Source organism: Triticum dicoccoides, chromosome 4B (assembly GCF_002162155.2).
Source record: "Triticum dicoccoides isolate Atlit2015 ecotype Zavitan chromosome 4B, WEW_v2.0, whole genome shotgun sequence".
Classification (NCBI taxonomy): Eukaryota; Viridiplantae; Streptophyta; class Magnoliopsida; order Poales; family Poaceae; genus Triticum; species Triticum dicoccoides.
In genome coordinates, this window is record NC_041387.1 from 168,220,167 (window position 1) to 168,230,438 (window position 10,272).

Below are 10,272 nucleotides of genomic sequence, written 5' to 3' on the forward strand. Positions count from 1 at the left end.
CGTATTGCCAAGCTTGCCTTCCACGCTAAGGAAAGTCCCATCCGGACATGGGACGAAGTCTTCAATCTTGTATCTTCATAGTCTTGGAGTCCGGCCGATGATGATAGTTCGGCTACCCGGACACCCCTTAGTCCAGGACTCCCTCACCTGGTCTCCACCACTCCGATGCCTCGGCCGCCTTCCTCGGGGCAACATTCCAGCCGGCGTCCTTCCGCGTCGAAGACCTTGAAGAACAGCAAGGAGGCGCCATCGTATTTGAGATGGATTACGAGGGCGCCCCCTGTCCGGCAGACCCGGGCGATCTCGCCCCAACCGTGGGCCAGGAAGACCTTGCCCGGGGTAACAACCTCGACCTCCGCTCCGGTCGCAGGGGTGTTGCAGTCGGCGTGCTGCAGCCAGAGCTCCCGAGGCCCCCTCGGCAGGATCTCGAGGTGACGGTGGGAGGAAGGCAAATCCAAGATCGAGGAGGCATGGCGGCGTGAAGCACAAGCTCGCGAGAGGAGCCCTCGGCGTGGACTCCAGGGGGAACGACGCGCACCGCAGTAACTCGCCAGTGTCGGCGGCGGCACCGTCGGTGTCGCTCAACGCCTTCTTCTCCAGGGCCCTTGATTCGGGCATATAAGGGCAACGGAAACCCAGGCAGCGGCCGCTCATACCAGGGCCTCGACACCTCCTGACGAGTACCCTCATCTCGGCGGCAGAGGACTAGCCGCTTCTTCGGCGGAAGCGGGTCAGGACCCTCTCAGGGGGCCTTCCCCTTCTCTTCTGTAGAAAACCGGTGGATAGGCGCCATTGGCGTAAGGTGGAGCAAGGGCGAGGAAGAAGAAGAAAAGGAGTAGCAGGAAGGGATGGACTGGAAGGGCTCGCGCCGTTCCGTACTTATAGCCAGAGAAGGCCAACCGTCGGCCACCACGATCGCAGGTAATCATGACCCATTTTTGCATGCAGGGACTTGTCAAGTCATGCGGTTGCCGAGGCATCGTGGGGAAGCGGAGATGCCCACGTCCAATCAATCGCCACGCGGCGCTCAAGGCCACAGGCTATTGGGGCCCGCGGCGCTTCGCACCTGCCCCTTCGCTTCTCTGCTAAGCCAAGTCCGGGTGCGCCTTTGTCCCGGGGGCTACTGTCGGCGTTCTGGGAATGGGGGTCCCCAGACTTGCCTGCCTGCGGCCTGCGGCGTGGCTCAAGAGAAGGCCCAGTGCAGCCCAGCTTCATCAGCTCAAGCTCAAGACCCTCGCGAGGGGCCAAGCCTCGCAGGGCGGACGACATGAAGCTTCCTCAGGAACAGCCTCACCAGGCAGGCTCGCGAGGAGGCGGAGAGATCAAGGCAAGGGCACCTCGTGAGGAGCCCATGACGCAAGCCATGACGATCGAGACCAGGCGGGCGCCAGGCGGGCGCCGGCCTGTGCAGTGTCCTTGTTTCCCCTTTGGTGCAAAGGGGGCAAGCACAGGCCAAGGCATCAGGCAAAGGTTACCGTTTCGGTGCAACAAGACCAAGACCAGCAGAGCGGCAGGACGAAGGTCATGGTGGAGCCCAGGACGGCGTCATCGTCAGAGTCTTTGGCAGTCGAAGACCAACTTTAGTTAGGATAAGTGTACTAGATGTTCCCCTTCAAAATGGCCAATTGTTGGCGCCCTTCCCGCTCATTATTTGGGAAGAGGCCCAGGGCCTTCGTCTATAAATAGAGCTAGCCACCACAGGGCAAGGGGACGGATCGATCAGAGAGAGAAGCAATTGAACTCACCCAAGCAGTTCATCGCACCAGCTCAAGAACAGCCCCTCGCGAGGCTGTTCCCCCTTTGTATTGTTCATCGTCAGCCCCTGAGGCAATCCACCACACCACTGCTACCTCTTGAGTATTGCGTTGGATTTCCCCGAAGAGGAGAGGATGATGCAGCAAAGTAGCGTAAGTATTTCCCTCAGTTTTTGAGAACCAAGGTATCAATCCTGTAGGAGACCACGCACAAGTCCCTCGTACCTACACAAAACGATAGCAACTCGCAACCAACGCTTAGGGGTTGTCAATCCCTTCACGATCACTTACGAGAGTGAGATCTGATAGATATAATATTTTTGGTATTTTTGATAGATAGATGCAAAGTAAAAAATAAAAGGCAAAGTAAAAACAATGCAAGTAAATAAAGTGATATAGATTGATATGATGAGAATAGACCCGGGGGCCATAGGTTTCACTAGTGGCTTCTCTCAAGAGCTTAAGTATTCTATGGTGGGTGAACAAATTACTGTTGAGCAATTGACAAAATTGAGCATAGTTATGAGTATATCTAGGAAATGATCATGTATATAGGCATCACGTCCGAGACAAGTAGATCGAAATGATTCTGCATCTACTACTATTACTCCACTCATCGACCGCTATCTAGCATGCATCTAGAGTATTAAGTAAAAACAGAGTAATGCCGTAAGCAAGATGACATGATGTAGAGGGATAAATTCATGCAATATGATAAAAACCCCATCTTGTTATCCTCGATGGCAACAATACAATACGTGCCTTGCTTCCCTTTCTGTCACTGGGTAAGGACACCGCAAGATTGAACCCAAAGCTAAGCACTTCTCCAATTGCAAGAACTACCAATCTAGTTGGCCAAACCAAAAAAGATAATTCAAAGAGACTTGCAAAGATAACTCAATCATACATAAAAGAATTTAGAGAAGAATCAAATATTTTCCATAGATAATACTGGATCATAAACCCACAATTCATCGATCTCAACAAACACACCGCAAAAAGAAGATTACATCGAATAGATCTCCACGAGAGAGGGGGAGAACATTGTATTGAGATCCAAAAAGAGAGAAGAAGCCATCTAGCTACTAGCTATGGACCCGAAGGTCTGAAGTAAACTACTCACACTTCATCGGAGGGGCTATGGTGTTGATGTAGAAGCCCTCCGTGGTGGATGCCCCCTCTAGCGGAGCTCCGGAACAGGCCCCAAGATGGGATCTTGTGGATACAAAAGGTTGCGGCGGCGGAATTAGGTTTTTGGCTCCTGTTCTGATCGTTCTGGGATACGTAGGTATATATAGGAGGAAGGAGTACGTTGGTGGAGCTCCGAGGGGCCCACGAGGTAGGGGGGCGCGCCTAGGGGGGGTGCCCTCCACCCTCGTGACCTCCTTGGGCACTGCTTGGAGTAGGGTCCAAGTCTCCTGGATCACGTTCGGTTGGAAAATCACGATCCCGAAGGTTTCATTCCGTTTGGACTCCGTTTGATATTCTGTTTCTTCGAAATACTGAAAAAGGCAAAAAACAGCAATTCTGGGCTGGGCCTCCGGTTAATAGGTTAGTCCCAAAAGTAATATAAAAGTGGAAAATAAAGCCCAATATAGTCCAAAACAGTAGATAAAGTAGCATGGAGCAATCAAAAATTATAGATACGTTGGAGATGTATCAGGCATCCCCAAGCTTAATTCCTGCTCGTCCTCGAGTAGGTAAATGAAAAAAAAGAATTTTTGATATGGAGTGATACTTTGGCATAATTTCAATGTAAATCTTCTTAATTGTGATATGAATATTCAAATCCGAAAGATTCAAGACAAAAGTTCATATTGACACAAAAAAATAATACTTCAAGCATACTAATCAAAGCAATCATGTCTTCTCAAAATAACATGGCAAAAGAAAGTTCATCCCTACGAAATCATATAGTTAGGCTATGCTTCATTTTCGTCACACAAAGATGTTCCCAACTTCTATACCCCCGATGACAAGCCAAGCAATTGTTTCATACTTAAATAATCTCAAACTTTTTCAACCTTCACGCAATACATGAGCGTGAGCCATGGATATAGCACTATGGGTGGAATAGAATATTATGATGGGGATTGTGTGGAGAAGACAAAAAAGGAGAAAGTCTCACATTGACGAGGCTAATCAACGGGCTATGGAGATGCCCATCAATTGATGTCAACATGAGGAGTAGGGATTTCCATGCAACAGATGCACTAGAGCTATGAATGCTCAACAAAAAGAAAACTAGTGGGTGTGCATCCAACTCGCTTGCTCATGAAGACCTAGGGCATTTGAGGAAGCCCATCATAGGAATATACAAGCCAAGTTCTATAATGAAAAATTCCCACTAGTATAAAAAGACAACTTATGAGACTCACTACATGAGGAAAAAGGTGCTACTTTGAAGCACAATATATGAGACTCACTACATGAAGAACAAGGTGCTACTTTGAAGAACAAGTGTGGAAAAAGAGATAGTAGCATTGCCCCTTTTTTTTTCTTTTTTTTCTTTTTTTTGGGCCTTTCTTTTTTCTTTTATTTTGGCCTTTTTTTATTTGGGCAATGCTCTAATAATGATGATCATCACACTTCTATTGATTACAACATAAGGATTACAACTCGAAACTTAGAACAAGATATGACTCTATATGAATGCCTCCGGCGGTGTACTGGGATGGTGCAATGAATCAAGAGTGACATGTATGGAAAATAATGTATGGTGGCTTTGCCACAAAAAAGATGTCAACTACAAGATCATGCAATGGCAATATGACAAAAATAATGTATGTCATGATGATGATGGTGGAAGTTGCATGGCAATATATCTCGGAATGGCTATGGAAATGCCATGATAGGTAGGTATGGTGGCTGTTTTGAGGAAGATATAAGTAGGTTTATGTGTGAGAGAGTATATCGTATCACGGGGTTTGGATGCACCGGCAAAGTTTGCACCAACTCTCAAGGTGAGAAAGGGCAATGCACGATATCGAAGAGGCTAGCAAAGGTGGAAATGTGAGAGTGCGTATAATCCATGGACTCAACATTAGTCAAAAGAACTCACATACTTATTGCAAAAATTTAGAAGTCATCAAAAATTCAAGTACTACGCGCATGCTCCTAGGGGGTAGATTGGTAGGAAAAGACCATCGATCGTCCCCGACCGCCACTCATAAGGATGCACAAGCCATGTACACTTCATGTTTCAAATTTTTTACACAACTTTAACCATACGTGCATGCTACGAGACTTGCAAACTTCAACACAAGTATTTCTCAAATTCATAATCACCCAACAAGCATGACTTTGATATTATCACCTCCACATCTCAAAACAATTATCAAGCATCAAACTTATCTTAGTATTCAACACACTCAAAAGAAAGTTTCACATATCTTGAACACCAAGTATATTAACATTAAGCAAATTACCATGCTATCAACGACTCTCAAAATAATCTAAGTGAAGCATGAGAGATCAATAGTTTCTTTAAAACAAATCCACCACTGTGCTCTAAAAGATCCGAGTGAAGTACTAGAGCAAAAATTATCACGCTCAAAAGATATAAGTGAAGCACTATGAGCAAATCTATCAAGCTCAAAAGATATAAGTGAAGCACATAGAGTATTCTAACAAATTCTAATTCATGTATGGCTCTCTCAAAAGATGTGTAAAGCAAGGATGGTTGTGGTAGACTAATAACCAAAGACACAAATAATACAAGACGCTCCAAGCAAAACACATATCATGTTGGTGAATAAAAATATAGCTCCAAGTAAATTACCGATGGAAGTGGACGAAAGAGGGGATGCCTTCCTGGGCATCCCCAAGCTTTGAATTTTTGGTGTCCTTGGATTATCTTGGGGGTGCCATGGGCATCCCCAAGCTTAGGCTCTTGCCACTCCTTGTTCCATAATCCATCAACAAAATTCACCCAAAACTTGAAAACTTCACAACACAAAACTCAACAGAAATCTCGTGAGCTCCGTTAGAGAAAGAAAACAAAAGACTACTTCAAGGTACTGTAATTAACTCATTCTTTATTTATATTGGTGTTAAACCTACTGTATTCCAACTTCGCTATGGTTTATAAACTAATTTATTAGCCATAGATTCATCAAAATAAGCAAACAACATACGAAAAATTGAATCTGTTAAAAACAGAACAGTCTGTAGAAATCTGTAACTAACGCAAACTTCTGTAACTCGAAAAATTCTAACAAAATAGGAAGTCCTTTAAAATTTGTTTAATGATCAGAAGCAAAAAGAATCAATGCAAAATCACGTTCATGTGATTTATCATAACTAAATTCGTGCATGAAAAGTTTCTGTTTTTCAGCAGAATCAAATCAACTATCATCGTAGGTTATCCTATAGGTTCTACTTGGCACAAACACTAATTGAAAAATAAAACCACATCCAAACATAAGTTAGATGGATTATTTATTCCTAAACATAAGCAAAAACAAAAAACACAAAATAAAATTGGGTTGCCTCCCAACAAGCGCTATCGTTTAATGCCCCTAGCTAGGCATAAAAGCAAGGATATATCTAGGTATTGCCATCTTTGGTAGGCAATCCATAAGTGGCTCTCATGATCGATTCATATGGTAATTTTATTTTCTTTCTAGGAAGTGTTCCATACCCTTCTTTAAGGGAAATTGGAATCTAATATTCCCTTCCTTCATATCAATAATTGCACCAATCGTTCTAAGGAAAGGTCTACCAAGAATAATAGGACATGAAGGATTGCAATCTATATCAAGAACGATAGAATATACGGGCACATAATTCCTATTTGCAACAATAGGAACATCATTAATTCTTCCCATAGGTTTTTTAATAGTGGAATCCGCAAGATGCAAGTTTAGAGAGCAATCATCAAAATCACGGAAATCTAGCAAATCACATAAAGTTTTGGGAATAGTAGAGACACTAGCACCCAGATCACACAAAGCATGAAACTCAAAATCTTTAATTTTAATTTTAATAGTAGGTTCCCACTCATCATAGAGTTTTCTAGGGATAGAAACTTTCAACTCAAGTTTTTCTTCATAAGATTGCATCAAGGCATCAACAATGTGTTCGGTAAAGGCTTTATTTTGACTATAAGCATGAGGAGAATCTAGCACGGATTGCAACAAGGAAATACAACCAATCAAAGAGCAATTTTCATAATTAAATTCCTTGAGATCCAAAATAGTGGGTTTAGCAACATCACGGTTTTTATTTATTTCAATCCCACTTTCATCAATTTCATCAAGATCTAGAAACTCTGAATTCTTAGAACGCCTTCTAGGTAAAGGAAGATAATCTTCAGGTTCATCAAGATTCATATTGCAAAACAAAGATTTAATGGGGGACACATCAATAACTTTTAGTTCTTCATCTTGATTTTCATAGGGATTGGAAGAACACGCTTTAATAAAGGCATCTTTGGAAGCACACATCCTAGTGGTTCTTTCCTTGCACTCATCAATGAAAATTCTCATTGCTTTGAGAGACTCATTGATATCATGCTTAGGAGGAATAGATCTAAGCTTTAAAGAATCAATTTCAAGAGAAATTCTATCAACGTTCCTAGCCAAATCATCAACTTTAAGCAATTTCTCTTCAATCAAAGCATTAAAATTCTTTTGTGAATTCATAAACTCTTTAACACTACTCTCAAATTCAGAGGGCATCTTATTAAAATTTCCATAAGAGTTATTGTAGGAATTTCCATAATTATTAGAAGGATTACTAGGATAATTAAGCGTTGTTTCCAAAGCTATTCCTACTAACAAAATTCACATCCGTAGATTCATTATTATTCTCAAGCAAAGTAGATAAAGGCATATCATTGGGATCAAGAGGAGTATTTTTAGGAGCAAACATCTTTATAAGTTCATCCATCTTTTCACTCAAAACATTGATTTTTTCTATATCATGCACTTTCTTACTAGAAGATCTTTCGGTGTGCCATTGAGAATAATTAGCCATAATATTATCAAGCAATTTGGTAGCATCCCCTAACGTAATTTCCATAAAAGTGCCTCCCGCGGCCGAATCTAAAAGATTTCTAGAAGCAAAATTCAATCCGACATAAAATTTTTGTATGATTATCCATAAATTCAAACCATGAGTAGGGCAATTGTGAAGCATTAATTTCATTCTTTCCCAAGATTGGGCAACACGCTCATGATCAAGTTGTTTAAAATTCATAATATCGTTCCTAAGAGTGATAATCTTAGCGGGAGGAAAATACTTAGAGATAAAAGCATCTTTGCACTTGTTCTAAGAATCAATACTATTTTTAGGCAAAGATGAAAACCAAACTTTAGCACGATCTCTAAGTGAAAATGGAAATAACTTCAATTTGACAATATTGTTACCCGTATCTTTCTTCTTTTGCATATCACACAAATCAACAAAATTGTTTAGATGAGTAGCGGCATCTTCACTAGGAAGGCCGGCAAATTGATCTTTCATAACAAGATTCAGCAAAGCGGTGTTGATTTCACAAGACTCATCATTATTAAGAGGAGCAATCGGAGTACTAAGGAAATCATTATTATTGGTATTCGAGAAATCACACAATTTGGTATTATCTTGCGCCATGGCAACAAGTAATCCAACACACAAGCAAGCAGAAAGGCAAAGGGAAAAAGGCAAACGGGAAAGAGAGGAGGAGATTGGGAAAGAGAGGGCAAATAAAACGGCAAGGGTGAAGTGGGGGAGAGGAAAACGAGAGGCAAATGGCAAATAATGTAATGCGAGAGATAGGGATTGCGATGGGTACTTGGTATGGTTGACTTGCTTGCGTGAGCCTCCCCGGCAACAGCGCCAGAAATTCTTCTTGCTACCTCTTCAGCACTGCGTTGGATTTCCCCGAAGAGGAGAGGATGATGCAGCAAAGTAGCGTAAGTATTTCCCTCAGTTTTTGAGAACCAAGGTATCAATCCAGTAGGAGACCACGCACAAGTCCCTCGTACGTACACAAAATGATAGCAACTCGCAACCAACGCTTAGGGGTTGTCAATCCCTTCATGATCACTTACGAGAGTGAGATCTGATAGATATAATATTTTTGGTATTTTTGATAGATAGATGCAAAGTAAAAAGTAAAAGGCAAAGTAAAAACAATGCAAGTAAATAAAGTGATATAGATTGATATGATGAGAATAGACCCAGGGGCCATAGGTTTCACTAGTGGCTTCTCTCAAGAGCATAAGTATTCTACAGTGGGTGAACAAATTACTGTTGAGCAATTGACAGAATTAAGCATAGTTATGAGTATATCTAGGCAATGATCATGTATATAGGCATCACGTCCGAGACAAGTAGATCGAAACGATTCTGCATCTACTACTATTACTCGACTCATCAATAGCATGAATCTAGAGTATTAAGTAAAAACAGAGTAACGCCGTAAGAAAGATGACATGATGTAGAGGGATAAATTCATGCAATATGATAAAAAAAACATCTTGTTATCCTTGATGGCAACAATACAATACGTGCCTTGTTGCCCCTTCTGTCACTGGGTAAGGACACCGCAAGATTGAACCCAAAGCTAAGCACTTCTCCCATGGCAAGAACTGCCAATCTAGTTGGCCAAACCAAAAAAGATAATTCGAAGAGAGTTGCAAAGATAACTCAATCATACATAAAAGAATTCAGAGAAGAATCAAATATTTTCCATAGATAATACTGGATCATAAACCCATAATTCATCGGTCTCAACAAACACACCGCAAAAAGAAGATTACATCGAATAGATCTCCACGAGAGAGGGGGAGAACATTGTATTGAGATCCAAAAAGAGAGAAGAAGCCATCTAGCTACTAGCTATGGACCCGAAGGTCTGAAGTAAACTACTCACACTTCATCGGAGGGGCTATGGTGTTGATGTAGAAGCCCTCCGTGGTGGATGCCCCCTCCGGCGGAGCTCCGGAACAGGCCCCAAGATGGAATCTCGTGGATACAGAAGGTTGCGACGGTGGAATTAGGTTTTTGGCTCCTGTTCTGATTGTTCGGGGATACGTAGGTATATATAGGAGGAAGGAGTACGTCGGTGGAGCTCCGAGGGTCCCATGAGGTAGGGGGCGCGCCCAGGGGGGGCGCCCTCCACCCTCGTGACCTCCTCGGGCACTGCTCGGTTGGAAAATCACGATCCCGAAGGTTTCATTCCGTTTGGACTCCGTTTGATATTCTGTTTCTTCGAAATACTGAAAAAGAAAAAAACAGAAATTTTGGGCTGGGCCACCGGTAATAGGTTAGTCCCAAAAGTAATATAAAAGTGGAAAATAAAGCCCAATATAGTCCAAAACAGTAGATAAAGTAGCATGGAGCAATCAAAAATTATAGATACGTTGGAGACGTATCAACCACACATTGGAGTAGGGTATTACACCACAATGGTGGCCTAAACCAGTATAAACCTCATGTCCCTTGTGTGTTCTCCTTTCTAGCTTAGATTCCTTGCGAGGCTTCGAAACATGAGCTGGTAGGGGAAAGATATTTGTGCGCACCCCAGAGT